A 26475-nucleotide genomic window follows, 5' to 3' on the forward strand; every position below is an offset into this window, starting at 1 on the left:
TGACACTGAGAGTGCACCTCTGGACCTACAGACGCACATGCTCTCGAGGTTGGAGCATAGAAAGCCAGGGCTACTGTTGTTGTTAGATTTATCGGCAGCCTTTGACTTGTTAGATCATAAAATACTACTTGATCAGATGCAAACTGTCGAGGGCCTCTCTCTGGATGCTATTATTTGACTGAGATCTTTTCTGGAGAGTCGCCAGTCACAAGTGCATTGGGATGACAGTGCTTCTGAGTTACAAACCATAACATGTGGAGTGCCCCAGGGGGCATGTCTTTCCCCCTTGCTGTTTAATATTGACATCTTCCCCCTTTGTGGTGACCTAGATTTACTCCAGTAATTCTTTTTTAATTATGTCGATGATTTCCAGTTGGTCCTAGATATTACTGATGATCATGAGAAAGATCAACGTATGCTGGACGCGGTATACCATATGATAAAATGCTGGATGTCTACAAATTGGCTGTGTCTAAATGCAGCTAAGACTGAACTTATGCTATTTGGCCCTCGGCAAGCCCAAATCAAACTAGGTCAGGAGTATACTAGCTTCATTATAGACGGTAGCCAATTCAATGTAGTACAGAAGGTAAAGACACTAGGTACATACATAGATTGTGAAGCCCATGTAACAGCCATTACCACCAGTACTAATTATCACCTAAAAGTACTCAGGCAAGTAGCAGCATTGGTCTCAATAGAAAATCGCACTAAACTCGTGAGAGCAGTGATCCTCCCACGTGTAGATAATTGTAATGCACTTCTAGGAGGTGCTAATAAGGCTGATGTCCAACAACTGCAGAAAATCCAGAATACAGCCATATGCATCATCTTTCAGATGAAGCGCTTGAAGCCAACAACTGCAGCAAGAAAAAAGCTACAATGGCTCCCAGTAGGAGCAAGAATCCAGTTTAAATTGTTATCCATATGCCATAAGTGCATTTTTGGTAACACTCCAGCCTACTTGAAGGACAAAGTAAATATCTATCAACCTAAGAGAAATCTGAGATCAGCAGAAGGCTCCCTACTGGTACGACATCGGGTAAAACAAACCCGTGGTTTTGGCTGGGCTTTCCATGTTCAGGGAGACAAGGTATGGAATGCCTTACGCTTACAGTTGCGTAAAATAGAAAACCATCTTGATTTTCGGAAGCAGTTGAAAACGTTTCTCTTTAACTAGTATGAACACCCTATGAGTAGTCCCTTTTTTGACCTATCTGTCTCTCAGCGCCTGGATGCCTACGGGCTTTGGCACAGTATAAGCATAATAACATAACATAACATAACATAACATATAGGGACTCAATGATGGACTGCAACATCCTATCAATGTCAATACTGGTCAATGTACCAAGACACTGAAACTCTGTGTCCCATGTTTAAGGAACTCATGGTGTCAGCAAGTAAGACGGACACAAGTGATCATAGTTCAAGGGTGTTTATTGAACAATGAATGCTATATGCAGGTTGGAAAAAACGCCTAATCTAAACCTAAATCTAAGATGGGAACGAGCGTCAACCATCAAATGAAAAATAGGGCAGTCCTAGTGGCGTTGTGTCAAATAATATGGGTCTATACTAAGAAACCCATTGCCAAACCTTGCTCTAATACAAAAAGTGTGTGGTATAGCTCTCAGGAAAAGAAAGAGGTGTTCACAAATTATGTCAGGATTGCAGTAGCATGCGTCTCCCTTCCCCACGTTTTGATCATGGGGTAAAGTGGGATCTTGAAGCATAGCACACAAACAAGTTCTCCCCAGCATGAGTTGACAGTTCCGCTCTAGTTTATCAGGTGTCTCGAAGTCTCTTGTGCAAAAAGTCTCTTGTCTTCACTGGCTTTCTCTCAGCAGTGTGTACATCAAAGACTTTCGATTGTACAGAGATTTTGCTTGACCCTTAGTATGACCACTCTGACGTATTTTTGTGGCCCTCCTTTAGCCTTCTGGTATCTGCCGTTTCTATCTGATGGGGACGACCAGAGTCCCTTCCATTAGCACCCACGTGGTGCCGGTTTCCCTCTTTAGCTGGTATTCCCATAACACTTTTTACAGATCTTTCAAAGTTCATTGAACATGGCTCAAACTTGCCACTTTGCGATTCTCACTCAACACAGCCGGGTTCTTATCGGTTCTCCCCTCGACTCAGCGGCTGTGATTAACCGATTGGCTTTTCTCTCTTTGGTATCAAGGTTGGTAACACGGGCGTAGGAGCTTCCCTCGCTCCTGCTTATTGACGTAGGCTTGCCCCGTGTACTGTTGACATCTGCTGCAAGACACCTGTGCTATTGTTCACAGTCTTAGGCTCTCTTCCATGAAGTTTCCGTGGGGCTGGGATGAAAAGGGCAAGTTTGTTTCTCACCTTGCCACTCTCTTGATTCCTGCCGCCTTTCTATTTCTCTTGAACTGCCACGCCTGACTAGCCATCTCATCATGCTGTCTGCCGTGCTCGCCTTGATTCTCTGGTGCTCTCTTACTCCACCCTTTATCCCTGTGGGGAAAAGGAAGGGCCATTAGGTGTGTGTAATTTAAGTCAATTGGCTGACTTTGCCTGACCCTTGTGTCAGGACATATCAGGTAAACAGTCTTATTATAAGTCTGTTGTTTTCTACATCGGGTAAAAGTGTTGGTGTCGGAAAAGGGGAAAGGTAGAGTTTCTATATGTTCTGCATGGTAGGATAGGGATAAGGTGTTATTGGAAATTATAGTTTTCGTCTTGGAAAGGGGAGGGTTAGGAGGGTCAGAGTATCCTACAGAATTGAATAGGGAAGATCTGTGAAATGAACCCAAATGTCCGGATGGAGAACAGAACATAGAGGATTGTGGGAATAGTAGTTTTCTGGTATAGTAGATTGAGTGTTCGGGACAAAATACCGAGAGGAATGCAGAAAAGAATGTCCGTTAAGGGAGATTCAATGGGTGAAAGTGATGATGATGGGGAATAGCTTATAAAAGCTTCAGGGAGTTCACCATCCTCTCTTTGGTGGTACTGCGTCTCACGTGGGGTAGGCCCCCAACAATAACACTGGGTTCCCTTACCCAGGTGATCATCCCCCACTGGTCAACCACCAGGAATTGTATCAAACAGTGATGGCCATGTCCTGGCCACCTGAATAAGATATTCTCGAGGTCTTAATGGCAGAGTACGCTCAGGTTTCCTACACACATCAGAAATTCTCAAAATGACAAATATTGAGTTCTGACCAGACAATCCTATTACCATCGGCATTCATTTGAAAGGCCATATTCTTATGTCTTAGAGGAAGTCCTAAGCTACCATTCAAGTGGAATTTCAGTATAACATGGGAACTCAGGCAAGTATACACATGGTCCATACTAATTCAGTCAGATCCTTACAAAAATATAATCCACTCTTGATGAAACCAAGCCATTTGTCCATGTCTCCAAGTTGTCCCCCTCATTAGGTGTATCTGGGTTAACCAATGCTAACCCAATCTCATTAAAAGCCTCCAACCACTTCATACCATTCTTTAATTGGGTCGAGTATTTATGGTTTTTGGTAACCGCCATATGGCACATAAACCATACGGTTAGCAAGCTTCACCCCACTCATCCAACACTGTCTTAGCCATATTACAATAGGAGTTAAAATCACCCATCACAATCAGTTGGGATTTGGAGAACACCTCAGTCAATCCGTCCATTATAATACTAACTAGTTGTAAAATGGATTTAACCTGCATGTCTCCAAGGGGTGAAAACACGTTGATTAGAAGGCAATCCCCAAGTACGCCCAACCCTGAGATAACTTCACAGAGGCCGAAAGGGGAACTAGCATATTTACAGAATTCACTAATTGTCAGCTTATTAGAAACTGGAATACATAAACCTTCAGAGGGCCGCCCTACCCCGGTATAAGTAGCAGGCTTAGCCAATACACTAAAATCATCCAGTATTATATTTCCACGAACCCAAGTTTCCTGGAGGGCAAAAATATCACAATTAAAAATTGCTCGGCATACCTCGGGGCTCAGGAAAGAGCAATAACCTCTTGTATTCCATGACAACAAGGAGATCATATTCTTTACCAATACATTTCAATGAGCTCCATAATACAAGCATTCTGTGTGCCAGGATAGAGTTTTATTGTTTTCACCAGATACTAATTGCTGACTAGACTGCACTCTCAGTTGGCCCATTTTATCTGATGAGTGATGCCAATTCGCAACAGAAGGTTAAGTCAAGGGTTGGGGCAAGTAACCTAAGTTAGCATTCAGATATTGTTTGCAAATAATAACTTCAAATCTCTACACAGTAATTGGGTCACATAATGCCTTATCTTTTTGACAATTATTGAAGAGACCAATTGTATGATGCCCCAATTGTCACAGCAATACAAGTCATGTAGGACAATGCACCCCATATCGCTCAAATTGATCATAGATAATTTAGGAATTGATTGAAAGAAACCTAGTACTTTAATTCCGATTAAGAAATGGACTATCAGCCAAAGACAAAATCTCAACCAATTTTATGGAATTACCCAATAAATAATTACCATCTACATTCCAAGAACTATACCCATTGGGAGAGTGACTATTATCAACCTCTTTACAATCACCCATATCACTGTTATCTTCCATGTATGTATACATTTCCTTTGCAACCCTCCTGTCCTCCAGAGCAGACACCTTACAATCTAATGGTAGAGAGGTGGAATACATAGTCTCACCTTCTCTGCCTACAGTAGGCTCAACAATGGTTAACTCAGGAGTGTCCCGAGTCCTTATAATCCATATGTCCATTGGTCTTGTAGCCTTCACCCCTGTGGTAATCTTTTTAGCAGGGTTACCATTAAGTGAGATCACATCATATGAATTATTACTTCTGATGCACGCAGCATTATTGGTACCACTATGGGCCAATGAGATGCAATTCTGTTTGGGGCAATTTACAGGCAATAACTTACAGTTACCTTTATTAGTTTTAGCCTTCTTTTTATGGTTCTTATGTCGTGACCACCTTCTTTATCCCAACTTGTGGGATACCATACCTGCTTCATCATTCCGATCTGGTGAAGTAGGCGCAACCTCCTCATTCCAATGAATGAGTATTTCATCACCTCCATCTCCTCCAACAAACAAACCCTCCTCAATAACAACACACAAGACTTCAATCATCTTCCGTGATTTAACCTCCTGACCCACGTTAGACCCCTCATCAGAGGTACAGTTGTTGTTATTCAATATGAAACTACAATCTTAGCCACTATGTAGTTGCAATTCCAATGATCCTTCATTATTATGGAGCATAGGCCAAAAACCGCCTGTATTGTTGCTACAATCTCATCCAACCTTTTAGAGGGGCAAACAGAAGCATCATTGTCATATTGAATAGAGGCATGTACCAAATCTTGAGACAAAATTGCACTATCAAGCGATACACTTCTTTCAGAAGCGAGGGAGCTAAACGATTCAGCAAAGCTTGTTAAATTGGGACTTGCCGACAAGTTAGTACCTATAATGTTGTCACATGGTTCCCCCGAACTCGGGAGAATATTAAAACCAATGACATTTTGACTTCCATCCATACTGTATGTTGTATCGTATTCCCTCCAGGCACAGGGGGAGCCCTCAGGGATTGGCATTTCAAATCATAAGCTAATTTGAGTTAGGAGTTATCATCAACCACGAAATTCGATGAATTATCAGTTAATGATATAGGGTCAAGTAGTTCCAAGTCATTAATTATGATCCTGGGTTCCAAAGGCATAACACTTGGCATTAAGAATTCCGCGATTTTGGACTGGTCCATAGGGGGATTCCCCTTGACATTCTTGCCATCGATTACCAATTTGGGTACCTGTTGACCTTTAGCCATTTTTGTAGTCCGGACATCGACAATGGAAGAATGAAAGTCTCTGGTAGCATGACTGTAAGAGCGATTAGTGCCTTGCAACTTATATGATCGAAGTTTAATGGTATTTTATGAAACTGCCTCAGGCCTGCCCATATGCACACCCGCTGTGAGGAAAATATTTAAATTCTAAGGGGCCTTAGGCTGGCTGAGCCCTCGGCGCCCAAGCCCAACAAAGTGAGAAAATAAAAGTAGTCTATAGGTCACTCGCCACCATACTGCAGAGAGAGGGAAATCAGAGGCTAATCAACCGGAGTTATTAACCATGTGGATGTCAACTCACCACCACGTTACACCAGCCTCTCCCTCCCCCCCCCAGACCTTCTCTTAAAAAACACCAGAAGAGAGGCTAAACCAAACCGCACGCCCCTGCCCAAGAAAGCATCCTCAGTGCAGCTAATCCAACCTCTCCAGACTACAAAACGGGGCACACATAGGACACTTCCCTTCACTGGGCAAGACTTCCTAACCTCCAGGGCATTAAGAGGAGTACATTAATAAGGACAATGACCAGTTTCTGGCTCACACAGCACAGACCACAGGGAGCATGTCCTTTTGCTCCCGTATTGTGCAGTAATAAGTAGATATACCACACTCCCTTTTGCTGCGCCAACACTTCACAGCCCTCTTTCACTCCCACTCCCACGTGGTTGAAAGGGAAACAATCCCCCGCAGAAACTACAGTTTGGTAGTATAATGAGGAACAGGGGAGTGGGGAGTGAGGGAAGTACTTGATGGTAGACTAGAGGGTTGTACTTCTCGACATGCTCTCAGCCGATCATCAAGGTGCGCTGTGCTGACACTCGCACCTCACTCACTAGCGGCCGCTTCCGACCATCCGTTGAAACAACCACAAACCCCTACTCTCCTCCCATCCCTCACCTTGCTGCTTGTGAGTTCAAGGCCACGGAAGCTAGCTGGGCACAAAAAGCCCCAAAAGGCTGCGTATACATGCTGTTTCGAGCGTGAATGTGCTTGGCATTCATAAGCTTCAGCTGCTCTCTTGTTTACCTTTGACAGCAAGGATGCGGGTGAGGCTAGAACTGTAGGGAGGAGTACTGACTGTGCATCTCTCATGCTGCCTTTAGTGGGAGAGGGGAGTATCTTCCCTGCTCTCCCTCTCCAAACTGCTAATACCAAAGCAACTCTAAAGGAAGCAGCCACAGAGTTCAAACTATTTGGTAGTAGCCAGACGAAGTTGACAGGACGACAGGTAATTGGATGAATGCATAAAGATACTTGGATTAATGATACAATAGACAGAAGCAAACAAGTGAGAGAAGTGATAGAGTGGGCACCGCTAAGTACACGCAACTTAAATTCTCAATGTATGGTGAATGCTTATATAGTTTCAAATAATTCTTTGGTCCTGTTGCCAGACAAACTCCACTTGCACAATGCAGTGCAAATTGTAGCTAGGAATGTTGTCTGGGTTGGGTGTCACAGTCAAAACCATGCTCTTGTGAAATACTTTATGTACAATTATAAAGTGATGAAGCACGAATTATCTATGTAACTTGATATACCACTAATACATCTTAATATGTATATGTAAGAAACAAGTGATTTTGTCACACAGGTCCTTCCAGACGTCTGGGACACCCAACACAGACAACATTCCTAGAAACAATAGAAAGAAGCAGCAACACAAATTACTGTATCCTTACACAAATATTTTGACAGTTCTCACCCAAATCTAATAAATGGAAAAACAACCCACAGCTTACGCAGTGAGTCTTGGTGGGAGTTAATTTAAATCGACTAGTAGAAGCCCAGGCATTTGTGGAAATATGTGCACACATGTATGCACCGTGCAAATGGACTCATTTGTGATTCCCAGAAGGCCTTGCTCCCGGCTTCTGCAGATTCACTAGCCTTCCCGGGCCATATGGTGCATGAATGGTGGCTTCTGGAGACAATAGGCACACTTCCCTGGAGCTTATAAAGGGGCTATGCATTGTTATGGTCATATGTACTTTCTTCTTTAATAGGGACACATACATGTAAGAGCGACAGGTTGAAGATGGTGATGAGATAGGAAGGAACTGACTAAAAGCGGGTTAAGTATGGTGCAATTGTGAGCAAATATTACGGCAGCACCAAATCCAGCAGGTTAGCAATGTGCTTTTATTCAGGTACAACAGGCAGTGTTGTAATGTACGTTAAGTACAGAGGTACAGAATACCACACAACCGATGAGAGGAAGGCAATTATGGGGCGCAGCATTACTCATTCCACTCAAGCCTAAGCAACTGTTTTAACAGTATGAAACTATGTACACGATGCACTGGCACCGACAATTGCCACACATCGTCCCCCTTAATCCACACAGCAAACAGGAAGATGATGCAGGAATTAAGCAATATTACCCGAGCAAGGGGTGGGCATTACCGGGCCAGGTGGAAGCCCAACCAAAGCGATGGATTTACTGTTAGCCTGGGGCATTACCAGACCTGCTAATGTCACCCCCTCCCCTGTGAGGGTAGTATTGTTATTAGTATCCGACACGATTTACCGGATACTAATCGTTTTTTTTTTTGTTAAGTTGAGAAAGGATGCAGTCGTTTCTCAACTTGAAAGAAAAAAAAAGAAAAAAAAAGAAAGATGGTCGCCATGGATCCAGAGAAGGGACTATATAGTCCCTTCTCCCTTTCCATGATGTTCATTTGCAGGGACGCGCCTGAAACACTACACTTCCCGTCATCGACATCTGCGAAGGACCAAGCAGCACAAGGTAAGTGGGGTGAGGATACAAAGGGGGAAATATACAGAAAAAGGGGGTGGGGGAGAATGGGACGCAGGGCATCACTTACCTGAGCACCTGTTGGGGGAAGAGGGCGACCGCGATGGGGATGCTCAGACAGCGGCATTAACCATGTGGTAATGCCACCATTTTGAGCCTCATAATTGGCTGGGAGGTTGACACACCCCTCACTGGGTACTAATGAGAAATTGCACATCTAGGGCACAGTGCAAATCTCAAGTAAAGCTGCAAAAGGGTGCACAGCGCTGGAGAAGTATGTGAAAGAGTTCATAGTCAGTTGCTGAAACACTGCATTGGAATTTCAACAGCAGGAAGGCGCCAAGACACTCAATCACCCAACCCTCTGGATATCTTCACATGTCTATACTTATTCCACAGCTGCCCATTCTCCATTTCCAAGGGCGTAGTTTCTATCCCTAGCAACTGTAACATGTCAGAGCACAAAAGGTGTGCCATAGCAACACAAACAGGATTGTTCAATCTTATCATATCACACTTGCAATATCTCACCGTGGGAGATCAGACACACAATTTTTGTGATATACTCTCACACAGAGTCGTTTTTGGCCCATCCTCACAGGTGTGCATCATCGCAAGCATGCTGGGCACATGTTCTTTATGGCTTTCCTGCACCATAGTAGCTTGAAGGGTACTTTCCCTGTAGTCGCATGTGGACAGAATTGCACATGAACTGCAGCCTTACTCTCTAAATGCTTTAGTATTTGTGTTGCTTCGGAGGTTATGACCCTTGGAACATGCATCTGTTGCTGGATGGGAATACACCAGAATAGAGTCAAAATAACCGGAGAAACTCAAAGAGGTGGAAAGTTACTGTTTTATTAACAATTATCTAAAACAGGGAGGTTACAACGAACATCAAGGGATGTAGGCTGAGTCTCTCAATGATTTCCACAAAAAATACAATTTATATACTTCATTATGCATCAGTGTGACGTCATACTATGTGGCAATAGTGAAAAACCTATCAAGGGACGGGATTGGTTAAAGGAGACATCTAAATATACAATCGTACAGGAGATAGGATTGTTATTGGCTGTCCTTTCTCAGGTGAACAACTTATGCCTACGTCTTCATACGTGTCATTTTAAGACAAACTAGTTACACCATGTTTCATTGATCTTCTAAGCTATAAGGTCCTTTGTTATATGGACTAATACAAGTGGTTGGCATATTTGGTTCATTTAGCAGCATGTAAGCCAAGACCCAGGTGCAGGGAGATAGGATATGAAGCTACCTTACCATCCAATTAGCCCAGCATCTCTCATCACCCATGCCTTCTGCCATGAAGATTGTCTTTGTACTTGGCCTTGCAGAGTATTCTCGCCCTGAGAATACACAGGAGTGAGGGCACTCGGTATCGTATCTGGAACTCCAAGTTCAAACTGTTTTTCCATCCCTAACTCGTGTGACCAGAGACCACGATTTGGTTCTTTCTGCAGCTTTTAAATGCTTTAAAATGATAAAAACTTGGCATCCTTCGTGTTCTTTCTTACACCTTAACCTGAGGGTATTCATCCTCCACACACTTGTCCTTTTTCAGAGTAGATAGCTGACCTCGATTTCTAGAATCTTGACTTCAGGCCAGACAGCCTCATCACGTAGCTTCAGAAACCTGATATTCTGCTGTGACGCAGCTTTTAATTCCCCTTTCATGGTTTTGGCTTATTTATTTCATGATACCAATGTCCTGTTTCTATACAATGGTGGCTTTGCCTGCATTCTACCCACTACTTATAGCTAGCCTATACGGGGACTTGTTCTATGTTGTGTTTCAGCATCTGTACATTCATGAAACTTCTGTTTTCTGCCGTACGTTTTATTGTGCAATCTTCTTCGTTTACACTTGAGAAATTACTTGATTCTTTACTTCCAGTGGCAGCGAGGATTAAGTTCAAAACCCTCTGCATTGTCCACAAGGCCTTCTGGGGCCTGGGAGCTCAATACCTTCAACTCTCTCTTGCTAAATATCTTCCTTCGCGATCTCTTCGCTCATCCGCCTCCAACTGCCTCAGGGTCAGTCGCTTCTCCAAGCAGCGAGTTGGTGGAAGATCTCTTTCTTCTGCGGGGGCCTCCCTCTGGAACAGTCTCCCTGCCTCTCTGAAACTTGAGGAGAACCATCTCTGGTTCCGGAAGCACCTCAAGACCTTCCCCTTTGTTTCTGCTTTCTCTCTTCCTCTCCCCTGCTGAACTCCTGGCTGAACCTGAATTGTCACTGGTTACCTGGATACCCTCTGATCTCAGGCCCAGATCCCCTCCCCACCAGTTGCACACCTGCACTGCCCCCTGGCAACCCTTGCACTTGGGACTGTTTCTGTATCTCTTCAGCCCCTACCAGCACTGACCCCTGAAGTCCGCTCTTACCCCTGCACTTGCCACCAGCTGGCCGCGCTTTTATTTATTGTCTTTATTTATTTTACTGTTATCCTATGTACTGTACTGCCCCCTACCTTTTCCCCCTGCTCTTTTCCCCTTTCTCCTTCCCCTGCACTTGCGCAATCTCAATGTCACCTGGCCTAGTAGGATCTCTGTCTGTCTTCCCTGTTCATTCAGTATCTCGGGATGTCGTACACACTTTCTTGTGACATCATCAGCCTGTCTCCTTTGTTCGTTCTCATATTTCGTCAGGGATCTCTTCCTGCAGGCCGTCATCAACTCGAGGGTACATTCAATACAGTTTTCTCAAAGGATATCTCCTTCCAAATACTCGCTGCAGTATTGGTACGATAGCTGGTGTCAAACAAGGCACGGTCTCATGTCTCCAATACCTGCGGATGTATACATCTACTCCTCTACACTTCAGTTATGGACTTATTTGCCCTCTTAATGCACCATTTGACTCAGGACAATAAACAGAAATGTGTTTGTGTAATTCCAGACCTTTCCCAGGATTATTGCAATATTAGCTACAGAACTGCAGACCGGTGTCAGTTGTGAGAAATCTGGGGGGACCCACTTTATCCAATGCAGCTTCCAAAACCTTCATTAGAAGTAGTTGCCTCACTCACATTTTTCTATTCTACAATTTTGAGACGTTTGGTAGTGTCAGTGGTAGACTTGTTCACTCCACCCCACAGTTTTGTCTCTTGCTTGGAGTGTCACTAACAGTGATTTTGTTCTAGTGTTGACCACTATTATTGCGCCAGTAGATGTGGGCAGGGCTATTTTAGATCTAAGCCTCTTCACGCAGAGCGCTGCGTGATTCACCCAGTGCCTCCGCACCCCGCCGGGCACCCTCGGTTGGCAGATGAGTCCTCTGTGTTTGATGGGTCTTCGGAGCCTCCCTCTATGCGCTCCATGGCCTAATATGTTGCACATTGAGTTTACAGGCGGCGCCTCCTTGATACGCTTGTTCTCGAGAGTCACGCTTCAGTCTGCGGCCATCTTGGCGTTCCTACCTCAATTTCTTCCATGGGTTGTATCTTGCTGGCGGATCTGATATTTTATTCAGTTTTTTGCCCAACTGTTCTCCACTTGTTTGACGCTCCACAGCGACGGTTTCCCCTTCAGAGTTTGCAAGAATAGCAGGCTATTTTACAGTATGTTTGTCGGCGGTTGAGAGAGCTCGGAGACTCACGTCTTCATCTCTCTGCTGCTAGCCACAACCCTCCCATTCAGACAATACTTGAGTGAAGCTGATGGACAGCATTCGCTGCGTGTGAGTACGCCTTTCCTAGTCCTTGGCATCTGCCCTCATTTACATTTTGAAGGTATCGCTAGCCGCACTCCCACGGGAGCAGCGACTCCCTTCCCATTAACACTCTGCATATTCTACCTGGATATCTCCTCACAACCGGGACGTTGCCGGTCTCTCATTGCCTGCCAAACTACAGACACATGGATGCGTTATAGCTGCTCATGACACTTTCTCTTGCTACCGCATGCTCGTTGTGTTTGTTCTTAACTCTGCACTTGTCTACGTAATGCTGGCACTGCGTGTCCCTCCCTCCCTATGATACTCTAACTACATACATGACTGCTTATTGTCCCTGTTACTGGTTATTGTCCTGCAGTACCTATGTGCTCACATATCACTGCATGCTTACGGATTTAGCACTTGGCATTATCACCATTTTACGCAGCCTCTGATCCATAACCCAACTGCAAAGCACACTGCCTCGCAATGCCACAGCATGTGGCCATGCCATACCATGGCGTTTACTATCTGCTCAAAAGGTAATCAGCCTCATATCTGCCTCTACAGCATGAGACTGATAGCTTAGCAAAACTGAATCAGATTATGCCCACTCATCCTCGTCACGCTTATTACCCCTTAGTAAAAAGAGTGCTGCCATCTGCATGTACTTCAGCTTATTGTTAGCAAAATCGAACTAGTTTATGATAGCAGACTGTGTTGTTTCACCCCTTGGGTTGCAAATTCGAACTAGCCTATGAGAGCAGACTGTGTTGTTTCACCCGATTGGTGGCAAATTCGAGCTAGCCTATGAGAGCAGACTGTGTTGTTTCATCCCTTGGGTTGCAAATTCGAACTAGCCTATGATAGCAGACTGTGTTGTTTCACCCCATTTGTGGCAAATTCGAACTAGCTTATGATGGTAGACTGCGTTGTTTCACCCCATTGGTGGAAAATTCGAACTAGCATATGATAGACTGTTGTTTCACCCCATTGGTGGCAAATTCGTACTAGTCTACTAGCACAGACAGCTAGGATTACCATTGCCTGTTTAATCAGATCTGTATTGTTTACCCAGTACCCCACCCACAACGAAATGAGCCTGTCCTCTCCTGCTTTTCACCCACTGCCAGCAAATTTGATCTGCCTCCTGCACCCACACCTCCACCATACTACGCCTGGTACGTCTATACTACATATGTCACCTACCTCTCACCAGTACACACTGCCTGCCTGTAAATAACCTACAGCATCTGACTTCAAGTGCATTATGTTTGCGACTGGCATATACACAGTCCTGCTGCGAGCCATACTAGCACTGAGATCAGTGACCAGCATCATAGGCCCATACACCCTCTCTGCACCTAACCTAACATCAAGAGTCAATCCATCAGTACTCATGGATGCCCCACCGACCTTTCTGGCACCAAGCAACCAGAATCCAAGTCCAACTGCTAACTCTTGACGTTTGCACTCTGGGTCTACCCAAAACTAACAGACCATAGAGCACCCCCTTTAGAAACTACCGACTCCGCTCTAGACTTCTGAAACTATTCGAACCTCTCGCCAGGTCGATGACCAATACGAATACCAGGATAAAATGCCCACTAATCAAACAAACCAACATAAATATAGACACTAACTATCTCACACCTTCATCACCATTGAAGGAGAATTACCAACAGAATAAACCTTTGTTACTTGATGACGAATCAAAGAACCAGACGCCACCTAAACCACTGACAGGTAATAATGCTCTGCCCCTCAAGGAGGCTTTAATAAATGCCCGATCATTAGTGGCTCATGCCACAGAGATAGCTGATCTTATACAGGCAGGAAGGCTTGACTTTCTAGATATTACTGAATCCTGGTTGCATACTGCAGCCGGCTCCGCCCTCATGCTTGCAGTTCCTGACGAGTACACTATACTCGGAGCAGACAGAACTGAGGCTCGCGGAGGAGGCATAGCTCTCATAGCTAAAGCCAACCTCGCCATGAGACTAGCCCTGTCACCCTATGTTAAATCATGCAAATCCCTGACTGCTAAATTACCTATAGCTGGATCCCAAATGCTATCAATTTAATATATAGACCATCAGGCCCCATCGGCTAATTTGAGGAGGACTTAACCACCATTCTATCCGATAACCTAAAAAAACTCCTAACAAGTACTCCTGCTAGGGGTCTTCAACATGGGGTTTAAAGACTGAAAAGACCAGCAAGCAGCAATAATCGTTGACGCTCTCACTGAACTTGGCTTTACATAACAAAGGAAGAACTCTTGATTGGGTGGCTGATTATAATTGCAGTGCTTCCATCACGTCTATTACCACTCAGTTATGGACAGACCACCACCTCCTAGCATTCTCATTAGCAGCAAAAACGCTCACAATTAAAAACAACTCTGCGGCCCCCTCCATTGCTACTAGGAACAAAAAAACATCACAGTAGATAAACTACTACCTCTAGCACTACCAACACTCAACTCTCTGCCAGAGTCTACTGATCCCACCAACCTAGTCAATGAATACAACAAAATAATGACCAAAGCTTTAGACTCCATTGCCCCACTAAAAACGAGAAACAGCAAACCCAAATTGCATCTGAATACCTTGTTCACCCCACACCTCAAAACCCTGAGAAAGGAAAAAAGAAAATGGGAACCTACATGGAGGCAACTACCCTCAGATGACAACAGATCTAACGTTAGTAAGGTATCGGCCCGCTAGAAGAAAGAAATACTTCTTGCCAAACAAGATACCTACAACAAGAGAATCCTGCAGGCTAATTCAAGCATAGAGGAAATCTTTGTAATCCTAAAGGAACTCAAAACACTGATCCCTGTGCCAGATAACTGTACGAAGGATAAGAATTGGTATACCAACATACAAAAAGCTCTATCAAAAAAAGTAGTATCTCTCCAGGATAAGATTGCTAATAAAAAAGCAAACCTCCCCAATACGATCCCACACCCCAGCAATCCCACGCCCTCACACAAACCTTCACACCACTTTAGCTTCTCTAAAGTTTCAATCCTCGACGTTGAGAAAATCATCCTCACCCTCAAACCCTCAAACTGCCAGAGCGACAATTGCCCACCCCAAATCATTAAAGATGCCGCCAGAGACCTCTCACCATTCATATCAAAGCTAATTATCGCTTCCTTTTCCACTGGCACCATCCCCAGTAATCTAAAGGAGTCCTGGGTACTCCCTCTGTTTAAAAAACAATCACTAGATCCAACAATACCTACCAACTACATGCCGATTAGCACAGTACCATTCCTGCTCAAAATCTTAGCTAGGGAAGCATACCTCCAAATACAGGAGTACTTAGAACAGAACCAACTAGTAGGAGTCCGCCAATCAGGCTTTAGGTCCCAACACAGGATTGAAACAGTGCTGATAGACCTTAAGGCCCAAATCGACGCACTTTACGACAATGGAAAAACTGCATTGCTACTTCTACTTGATCTCTCGGCTGCGTTCAATTTGGTGGACCACAACGTCCTCTGCAACCACTTTTACTCAGCTGCGCACTTCTTTCAAGAGGCCATAGGCTGGATACAGTCCTTCTTGAATAATAGGACTATGCGAGTCTTCTCACTGTCATTATCTGCCGATCCCATTCCAATCACTTTTGGGGTGCCACAGGGCTCCTGTGTCTCACCCACAATGTATAACATATTCACTAAGCCCCTTTTCGAAGATCTGGACTGTCTTGGTATCACCTACACTAATTATGCCGATGATACCCAGACCGTCATACACCTTACGGGAGATTATGACAAGGATTTGGCCTTAGTGAATAGAGTTTACATCATCATCCAGGCATGGATGGCTGCCCACGGTCTATGCCTGAATGATGATAAAACTGAGCTCATCATCCTTGGCACCACCCCAATTCTAAATAAACTTGGACACAAAAACGCCACCTTTAACATCGATTGCAACACCATCAAAGTTGCCAAAGAGGTTAAAACATTGGGTTTTACGCCTCCCTCACCTTTACCAAACAGGTAAACTCTATGGCCTCAGCTACTGTTTACACTTGTAAGCTTAGTAGAGCTGCTTAGCCATTCCTTTCCACAGACAGTTGCATCATTTTGGTCAGAGCTCTAATTCTATCCAAATTGGAGTATTGCAACTCACTATACCTGGGGTTCAATAAGTATATCATTAACAAAATTCAGATCCTCCAAAACAATGCCCTTAGAGCAGCGTTGGGTATGACAAAAAAAGAACATATCTCAGAGATAAAGAATAACTGGCTCACCACAAATTATAAAATCCTGCTAAAGACTGCCTCATTAACACATAAGTGCCTAAACAACGCCGCTCCACGCTACCTTTCAGAAAGGTTCAACAGAAAATCATCCATTCGGCCAACAAGAACGGCCCACTCCAATTTCCTGATGGTTCCAAGGTTCAAACTCTCCAAAGTGGGAGGGTGCAGCTTCCCAGTTAAAGCTGCACAGCTCTGGAACTCCCCACCCCACCCTCCCTGAGGGCAGACCAAACATACCTGCACTTCAGACACAATATCGTCAATTGGATTAAAGAAAATGACCGCTAAACGCGCAGGGCGTCTGACCGCCTGTTCACCCCAATACCCTGCATTGTATATAGCTCTGCGCTTTGCAATTTCTTGTTGTTTGCCTGCCCTTAATCTCCCTGTATATAATACCTAAGTTTTTTGTACCACTCGTTTGTATAGAATATGTTTACTGTATCCTGTTGTGTATATATATCTTGCTGTGTATATAGCTGTACATTTCTGTAACCCAAGCCAAAAATGTTCCTATTTCTTCTGTGCCCTGATATCCTCGGGTCTGGTGCGCATTACAAATAATAAAACAAACAAACAAACAGCACTGGTTCTCCTAATATTGCTAACACATAAATGTAACTGCTGTAATTAAACTGCGCAAGTACTTGACCACAAAATGTTTTTAGGAAACTGCTGTGCTTTATACACGAGCATTGAATAAAGTGTTAACATTTTGCTTAGCCTTTACCAGTTTACGATCAGTAAAACGTGTATATTGAGACCCCCATAGAAATGTGCACAAATTGACCCAGAAACAGGAAAGAGCTTCCTTTTCTATTGCTGAATATATTGTCTCTGGCCCTGTGAAGCAGGCGCTACAGTGACAATTGTCCTAACATGTTCTTGTAATCACTGGTATCTGTTGTTAGGAACGTAGGCACTCTAGTTTTCAATGTGTTTGGACATATCAATTTCTGAAAATTCCTTTTGGCACTCTTCAGGTCACACAAAACAAACTATACCTTTTCTTTTGAATAGTTCACACATTCTTTAAATCTTTCTTACGAAATTGGGTACAGATTTCTGGTCGTGTTCTACCATTCCGAGAAAAGAGCTCATGTTGTCATATTTTGAGGGCATAAACAAAACTACTTCTTTACTGTTTTGTAATGTGCCATCTGTGAATGCAGTCACTTTGTAGCTCCCTCGGTGCAGAAGGGTAAAAGGGAGGGTGCGGAGTAACTCAACCATAAAAAAGCTTTGGAACAACAAAGAGCAGTTACGTGCAAGGGATGTGGTGTGGACTAGTGCAACAACAAGAGTGTGAAGTGCAAGTGCAATTAAACGATGTGCAACAATGTAGTTATTTCATGAATAGCATCCTCAGATACTCCATGAGTGTTGGTCTCAGTGGATCCATTGGCCCAACAACCAATGATCAAGTGTCAAAGAAGAGTTTGAAGAGATGGGTTTCCCTAAACCTCTTTTTCCTAAAGTGAGCTACACTAAGGAAGTAGGTGTCGGCCAACCTCACGGATCTCGGTGGGCAGTGTTTGGTGATTAAAAATACCATGGTCCTGCTCGCCATCTGGCAAAATGCATGGCACAAAAGGAAGCCAATGCAGGGAACAAAGAACTGGTATGATGTGCTCTCTAGGGTTCAGGCTACGAATTAGCCTTGCCCAGAGACGTTGCTAAAGGCTTGGGGGCTAAAGGGTATTTTGGTTATAGCCCTAGATAGAAGCTCAGGGGCTACAACCAAAAGGCTAGCTAGCCCCAAGTCATGACAGTCCCGACATTTGCATAGCCCCAGATCTTTTCTAGACCTGGCAACATGCCTGGCCTTGCCACTTCGTTGTGGAAGGTTTGTCATTCATCCACCAAGCCTTTGGAGACCCACATGATGGATATGCAATGCGTGAGTGGACCCAGGCCCATAACACCTCCATTTCGTATGCCATATTCATCAGTGCAAGATGTGTTTCAGCACCTGGAGGAGAAGTGTGATTTCCTTGTGATGTCCTGTATGTGGGGTACTAAGGAAAGTGAGAATCAAAGGTCATGGCCAAGTATTTTGTAGGTGATACAAGAGTGGGGGCAAATCTGAGAGGAGTTAGCGAAGCAAAGGGCACAACAGTAAGGATGTGGGAAGCACAGTAGATAATCTCTGTTTTATATGGGTTGCAGCAGAGGAAATTGTCATTAATCCAGTCTGTATTGCTTGTGAGTCATGCATCCATAGAAGCAGTTTGATCTATGTGGTTGCACAGAACAAATGCAGTCTGGGTATTGTCTGCATATGTATGGAAGGCTGACCAGCAGGGAACAGCAATTTCTTCCAGTGGATTAAGGTAAAAACGAACAAGCCCCCTAGTGCACACCACAGGTCATGGTGGTTGATTTCGAGAGGAAAGGACAGGATTCTACTAGTGATTCCCTATCCTGAAAGTAGGAAGTAATTTCAGGCTAGAGCATGACCTGGGATGACACAAGAATCTTTGAGGCATCTCAGTGAGGTGGTGTGATTTACAGAATCAAATGCAGTGGACAATTCAAGGAGGATGAGGATAGCCACAGTGCTATTTTCCATGCTGTGCACCAGCTCATTTTGATTGACGTATAGGCCAGATGCAGTTCTCTTTGCTAGCCGGAACCCTGATTGATGATCATGCAGTAGGTGTTAGGGAGAATTCTCTCTTTAGGCTGAATTTCCTAACCTAGTGAGTACCCCAGCAGCTTTGCTGGATTTCTGGAGTTTGTTTTTTTCCTCCTGCCAAGAAGGAGACTCTTTTTCTCCCACTCTTGGACATGATTTATGGTGTTCCTTTGACTGGTAATGTGTTTTATGGGTTATGGGGTCCTTTACTCTATAGGGTCTCATGTGTTTTTACTATGTGTGTTACACAGCACCCTCCGTGCAGTAACACAGGGGTGTCATAGTGACACCCCATCATAGACTCCATACCCTGGGACTGACTACTGTCTCCCAGGGCATGTAAAGTCACCATTGGCTTTACTAGTCCCAAATTATTAACCGAAACCACCATAAACCATCATATTGTGGACGTACTGGTTGGGGCAATTCAAATGCCCCGGGGTCTGTTAGTCGAGGAGGCACGTCTCCGTCCCCCCTGATCGAGTTTTGGCTGGTGGCAGTGGAAACTACTTTTTATATTCGACCGCAAATATTTTCCTATGGGATTTTCCCATTGTTCGGGGCTACCAACTTTAATTATTTAATTCTCATAGCCTCGAACATACCGCTGGTTTATTTAATTAATATTAATTCGCCGGTTGGTATTTTTTGCCAGGACTCGATTCTAAAATGGCGTTTGTTTTCTCTTCTGTGACTCCAACCCAAGTCGAGCCCTTTGTTCCACTTTTTGGCGGGCTTCTCCACAGAAGCCTCCAAAAGTGGTGCCACGCTGTCTGGGTACCACAGAGGGTGTGGGAGGGGGTTTAGGCACCCTGGACTGAGTTACCTTGGTAACTCAAGTCGCACTCTTGTGTGATTGGCCCAAGTGGTGAGCCGGCCGGCTCACCACTTAGCATGTTTGAGTGACAGCTAGGCTGAGTGAATGGGGGTATGCTGCATAAAAGCAGGGCTTTGGGGACTGGAACTTCAGAAGTCGCCACAGGACCTGAGAATCCGATGAGGGAGAAGCTGAGCCGACCTACCACGACAACACCACCGGTGGAGCCCTGCGGAACCGACTCACCACTTCCCGACGACAGAGAAGATCTCCCGGCTGGAGAGGCTTCTTCCCCTGACTGGTGGGCACAACCAGTTTTACCTTCCTTCTTCGCACCCCAGACCGGTTTGTGGTCGAACTGCCCGTGCCAAGCACCCCGGCGGCCGGATAGCCACTCACCACTGAACCGCGAATCAACGGACCGCTCCTTGTACCTGAGAAACTCCGCGGCTCGTTTCTTCCCTGGCAGTGCAACGGACTCCTGTCTTCCTCCACGACGAGATCCTCTCTTCCCCCGGACGAAGCACCAACTTGCATCCGCTGCCAGGAACAACTGCCCCCGCTGGAGTGATCTCACCACTTTAAGGTACCGCGTCCACCAGGCCTCCCTTCCTAAAGATTGCTACAAGGTAATAATAACCCCTTAACCTTCTGGACTGGGCTGGCCGCCTTGACCCTCTAAATGGTCCCTTTGGTCCAACTCCTTTTTGAACCGTTACAAGACTTTTGTGCACTGCAACCGTGTGACCTTGGATACATTTCGTTTGATCCTCTTAAAGTGAATCCGGCCTATTGAACTCTGCCTTCACGGTTTTACTTTGCCTTCCTCTCTTGTTATGTTCTTGTAAAAGTGTTGGGATCTGTTTCAACTTGTTCTCTGCTTTTCTCTCCCTTTTAAAAACAAACTTTTAGAGTGCCATCTACGTTAAGCACTCACCGCTGTCTGAAAATAAGTGGGGCTTTACTTAAGACTTGTCTAATATTTTTTTAAGGGAATGTATATCTTTTAGTGACCGTGTTTTTGAATTGCTTACTATTAGTGCCTGTGTGTTTTTCTATATGTTGTTTTAAAATAAATAATTATATCTCTTTTACACCAAGCCCTGGTCAGCGTTTACTTGTTCTATTGTGTTCTCTTGACCTATTGTGAATACTCTGTATACTGCCTAACTCTTCTTGAGGGAAGTCTGACTGCTCAGCCACAGCTACCAAGTGAATCTGTGTGGTACAGACTGCTACCAAGTGGGTTTACTGCCAAACACCTGTAGTCTTAAATCTTTTGCAGTGGTCCCAGAGGGAACTGCACATGTTTCTGCCTAACAGTAGGTTATTTGCCTCTGTGTAACATAATACTTCTTTGGTGGATAATTTCTGAACAATATATCCCCCAGAGAAGGGATTTTGGTGATTGGTCTGTAGTTGGAGTGTTTTAGAGTCATATCTGATGGTTTCTTCAGCAGTAGGGTGATGAAGGTTTTCTTGAGGGCATTGGGGAATCAGAAGGAGCGGTTGACTAGCAAAGTCAAGCGAGACACCAAGATTTCAATAATTTTGAGAGTAGTTACTGAACATGGGAGGAGGTGTTCAGATCAGGCCCTCATTCTTTCCATTAATTTGATGGTGTCAGTAGGTGAGACAAATTCAAATCTGGCGAAAGGTGCATCTGGGGGGTCAGTGAAGTTGTGCTGACTTGTATGGCCAATACAGCCTCCAGGAATATGATGGATAAGTTATTGGCCAGATTTTGTGATGAAAGAGCATTTAGGACGGTGAGTCAATTCTTTACATAGTTTAAACAGTTCTGCCAGCTGACTGGAAGTCTGCAAGATTTATTTTCTTCTTCCTTCTAATGGGATTATGGTAGCCTCTGTAAAATCTTAAGTAGTGTAATGTGCCTCCTAGAACCAGGTTTTCTTCCAGGTCTACATAATTCTCCTCAGGAGTACTAGTTCTGGGTTCAACCAATTGCTCATTTTGTAAAGAGGATTTTTAGATCAACTCAGCCTTTCATCAGTACCCCTTTGTGGGATGATAATGACTTCTGTTATTTTCAGCACTCTGAGACCTATGGGTGTGTAGCGCTATATATGAATACATGTTTTTTATTATTTTTTTCTTATGGGTCAAGGGTCCCAGGAGGTCCAGGGTCCTGGTTTTCTTATGGAGCCAGGTCAATACCTCATCTGGGTTGTCGGAGAGAGCAACTTCAAAGGGGTCAGTGAAGAGAGTGGTAATCACACATACCATAGGTCTAACTTGGATAAAATACTTGCCTGGAATTAGTTAGGGGCTTTCCCCACTGTTGTGAACTTTGTGGTGAAAAGTTGGAGGTCAGACTAAAGCAGTGGGGTGATGCAGATGTTTTCCAGTGGATGATGCCCCCCAAGTGAGAAACGCATGCAGGGTATGCCCACCTGAATATGTTAGGGCAGCACACAAAATGTAGATGTTCCTGCAGTCTAATGCTTGATATTTGATGCCCCAAATAATGTATTTGTGCCATGCCAAACTTGCACTCGTCTTAATGAGCTGCCAGTCCCCATCGCAGATCACACTGAACATATACTACAAACTGTCATTGTGTTGTTTCATAGACGAGTCCGTGATCCATATGTCATGTTGAAAGCATGACCGTTTTTTGTCAGCAAACAACTTGCACGTGTTATTATGATACACTGATGACATTGACAGGCTTGTACTGGCCCGTAGGGCAATAGGCAAATGCCCAAAGGACTGGCCCAACTTTCTGGTCAGAGACAATTTTTGCGGGCCCATTTTCCTTTAGCCAAATTAAGCCAGTTTACTGCACTAGGTTTATAAAACGTTAATAATCAAATGTGTCTTAAAAGGCACTATTTGCATGACCTTTTATCACAAACTCCCCATTGACCAGTACTCAAACCATCTTCCAGAAAAGTAATGAATTCCAGTGTGGGATTGTGGCTCAATTTGTCATTGGTGTCCTAGACAGTTTTACATCCCAGTCTGACCTTGAAGATTGACTAATCCAAAAGACGTGCTTAAAATGAAAAACACCATCATGTGTTATAAACACTATAAGATTCCTGGAGGTCAAGTGATGGAAAAACTGGTGGATGATATGCTGAGTTCAAGCCAAGCCTTATGAAAATCATACTGTCCCCTATAACACATATTCAACAATATAGTCCCTGTAGTCTTTGAGATAGTGAACTTTGACCTTCTTTTGGGGCAATTTCCTTTGGCCTTTTAAGGAGGGGCATGTCCCACTTATTCTCAAAAGACCGACCCTGGATTTGAGAGACCCTGGTATCTTGAGGCATTTAGCATGTTTGCTATACCTGGCTTCACACATTAAGAAAGCTTTTACTAGTCATGTCCAGGGCTTGATCAAGGCTTTATGGTTTCTTGATGGACAGCAGGTGGTGTTTCACCTGGGGAGAGGTAGAGAGTCCATCCAATCCCATCTCTGTACTTGATGATTTGTGGCTGGAGACTTTTGACACAGTCAAACATGAATTGCTGCATCCAGGGGCTTTGACAGAGTCGGAATTCATGGTTTGGCCTATACTGGAGGTGGTCTGTTCTTTTCTGTTGGCTGGAATCTGTACTGCTCTCCCCACTAACAAATAATTCCCATTACACGATCCACCATGTCGCATTTTCTTTTCAACATTTATGTTCAGCAACTTTCTAGGCATTGGGTTCTTTTTCTACTTGGGTGGCATTCAGATTGTCATTTGATTAGCTCATCAATATAACATACCAATATCAGACAATGGATAGTGCAGTTCTCATTCTCTCAGGATGACAGTGCTCCCATTTCCCACCAATCCCCAAAACATTGGCATAGTTGGGAGCAAAATTGGTGCCCATAGCAGTTCCTTCTTTATGTGAAAAAGATCAACTATCCTTGTACTAGCTCACCCAACTCAACGACCTGCTCTATGGACATCCTAATTCGCTTTTGAATAGTGGCTGAGATGAGAGTATTGGAAACAAAAATCAAAGCATTTCATTTACCTTAAGTGCCATTCCCTACAACATAAAGTTCTACCTGAAGATCGCCTCCAGCATCACAAAACTCATGATACCATCCATCTACAAGTACAACTGTTGACTTGCATATAATATTTTATAACTTTGCATCTACCTGCTAAAAAACACAACGTTTTTCATCCAGATGATAGGAAATCACCATCCCATCTCTTAACTCACGTATCATAAGAAAACCTTAAAAACCAAACTATTTTGGGACTGTGGAGTAAATGGAAATGGATAATCAACTGTGCAAGCCTCAATCAGGTTTTCTATCGACACAGGTTTTATGTTTTAAAATCAGTCCAGTTTCATATAGATGAAGACAGGGGGGAACAGGAAGGTTTAGGAAGGCTTTGATATACTTCATGCATGTCATTGTCAGAACTTAAGCCATATAAGCACTTTAAGGACAAAGGATGCCCACCGGCCACCAGACCCATTCAGCTCATTAATGAGCACATCCCATATGGAAATGCAGCATTAAATGGCAAACGTGGGCTCAGGCGCTGCTGCGTGGTCTTTTTTTTAAACAACTTTATTTTCAATTTTTACTGAAACAATAACTGGTCATTGGTTACAACTTGCATTATGAAACATTACTACCCTCATTATACCCCTGTTCACTGTGCTTAAATCCTTTTGCATTATCTCCAGTGATTGTCTTCTTTAACTTTCCCTTATCTTATTTTCTTTATCATCCCCTTGCCCCCTCTCCCACCCTACCCACCCTCCCTTGTTGTCTTTACCAAAAGACCTTGGTTCATGACCAGTTCAGTTCCGTGAGCCAAACCACATGCTGTAGTCCCTTCTGTCTTTTTATCTGATATGAATGTTTCTGAGTATACGTGGTTTGAAATAGAGAGCCTCTCTTTCTCCCACTTAGTCCTGGAGGGGTTCCTATGTAACCAGGAATTTCAGATAGCTCCCCGATTTCGTGGCACAGATCTTTTCCATTGCCATGACTCCCCACACTTTGACCCACCACCACGGTGCCTGCGTGCTCTTTTAGCTCATCTGCTCACTGGGCAAAGTGGGACATCTACATGTTTGCATCATAATGATCCAAATGCCCCTTTGTGATTGCTTCCTTCTCTCTGCATCATTTTCCAGTTGCTTGTGTACCAGTGTCCATGTAAATGGAAGCATCTGCTCCGTGACTTGCTCGCATTCTTTTTTCATTTATTGCAGTGATGCACGTCTACTTGTCTACATCAAATTGAAAATATGCTTCTCTGATAGTATTTTTGAGTTCAATCAAAAAGAGGAAAATTGCCTGCGAGAGGAACACATTAAGAAATAAAAGTTACTTACTTTTGGCAGTAGAGGATCCAGCATCCATTATCATTAAATTAACTTTGTGTTGGGTAACATTGGCACATTGGAATTGAGACAAACACTACTTCGGACAGCTGTATACAGAGAAAGAAGTTGCTAATGCCAAGCAGGATGGTTGATTGAGCTCATAGGTGCCATGGACATTCCATAATCAAGATTGCTTTCAAGCATTTGTTATATATGAACTAATGAGAATACATTCCCAAAACAGGGCAGTTGTTGTTCAGACATTTAACAAACAGGAAAGGCCAAGAAGTACACCTGTATTCTTACATATTTGTATTATTCTCTCTTCAAGGATTCCTGGTTTGCGATGTCTCAAAAGCAGAATAGACTTGGAAATAATTCCAAATACTGAGACACAAAGAGCAAGAGTTTTCTGTACGCGCCTGGTATCGAAAACATGGAAATCTGGTTGAAAATCATTGGAGGATTTCAAATTCAGGAAACAACGTTTGTTGCAGACAAAAGAATGAAGATTCCATATTTCCTTGATTGAAACTGTAAATGTTTGATGGAAGAATAATGTGGCGATCTTGTGTCATGTGCTTTGCTTTGACGAGTGCCTCTAGACTTGATCCTTGAGCAACCTCTTTGGTCAGACAATGCTGCAATAGCACTTTTAATCACAGTTTGATTACAGTCAGTGCCTTAAGTGGCACTACAAATCGAGCCGGGGCTCATCGAGGGGGCGTGGCCTAACAGTGGGGGTTTTCATGGCCCGTTAGGCCACGCCCCCTTGACTAGCCCCGGCTCAATGGGCTACTGGCACCCCTGCCAGGCAGCCTTTTGTAGAGATTAGCACCCTCTCCCCATTGGGGGAGAGGGTGCTGATCTCTGCATTTATTTTGTATAGGCTTGCCTGGCAGGGGACAGCGCCTCGCCTATTCAGCCTTAATGGTGGTGCTGCCCCTCGCCAGCTGGGGAGGAGCAGCGTCACCATTATGGCTGAAAGGGTGAGGCCACTGGAAGCAGAGGCCTTTTTCCTAAAGACTGAAACTCCCGCGAATCCGCGGGAGCTTCAGTATTTAGAAAGCAAAGCCTCTGCTTCCAGCGGCCTCACGTTTTCTCCATAATGGTGGCGCCGGC

The sequence above is a fragment of the Ambystoma mexicanum genome, chromosome 9, assembly GCF_040938575.1.
Source record: "Ambystoma mexicanum isolate Mex_15411 chromosome 9, UKY_AmexF1_1, whole genome shotgun sequence".
Classification (NCBI taxonomy): domain Eukaryota; kingdom Metazoa; phylum Chordata; class Amphibia; order Caudata; family Ambystomatidae; genus Ambystoma; species Ambystoma mexicanum.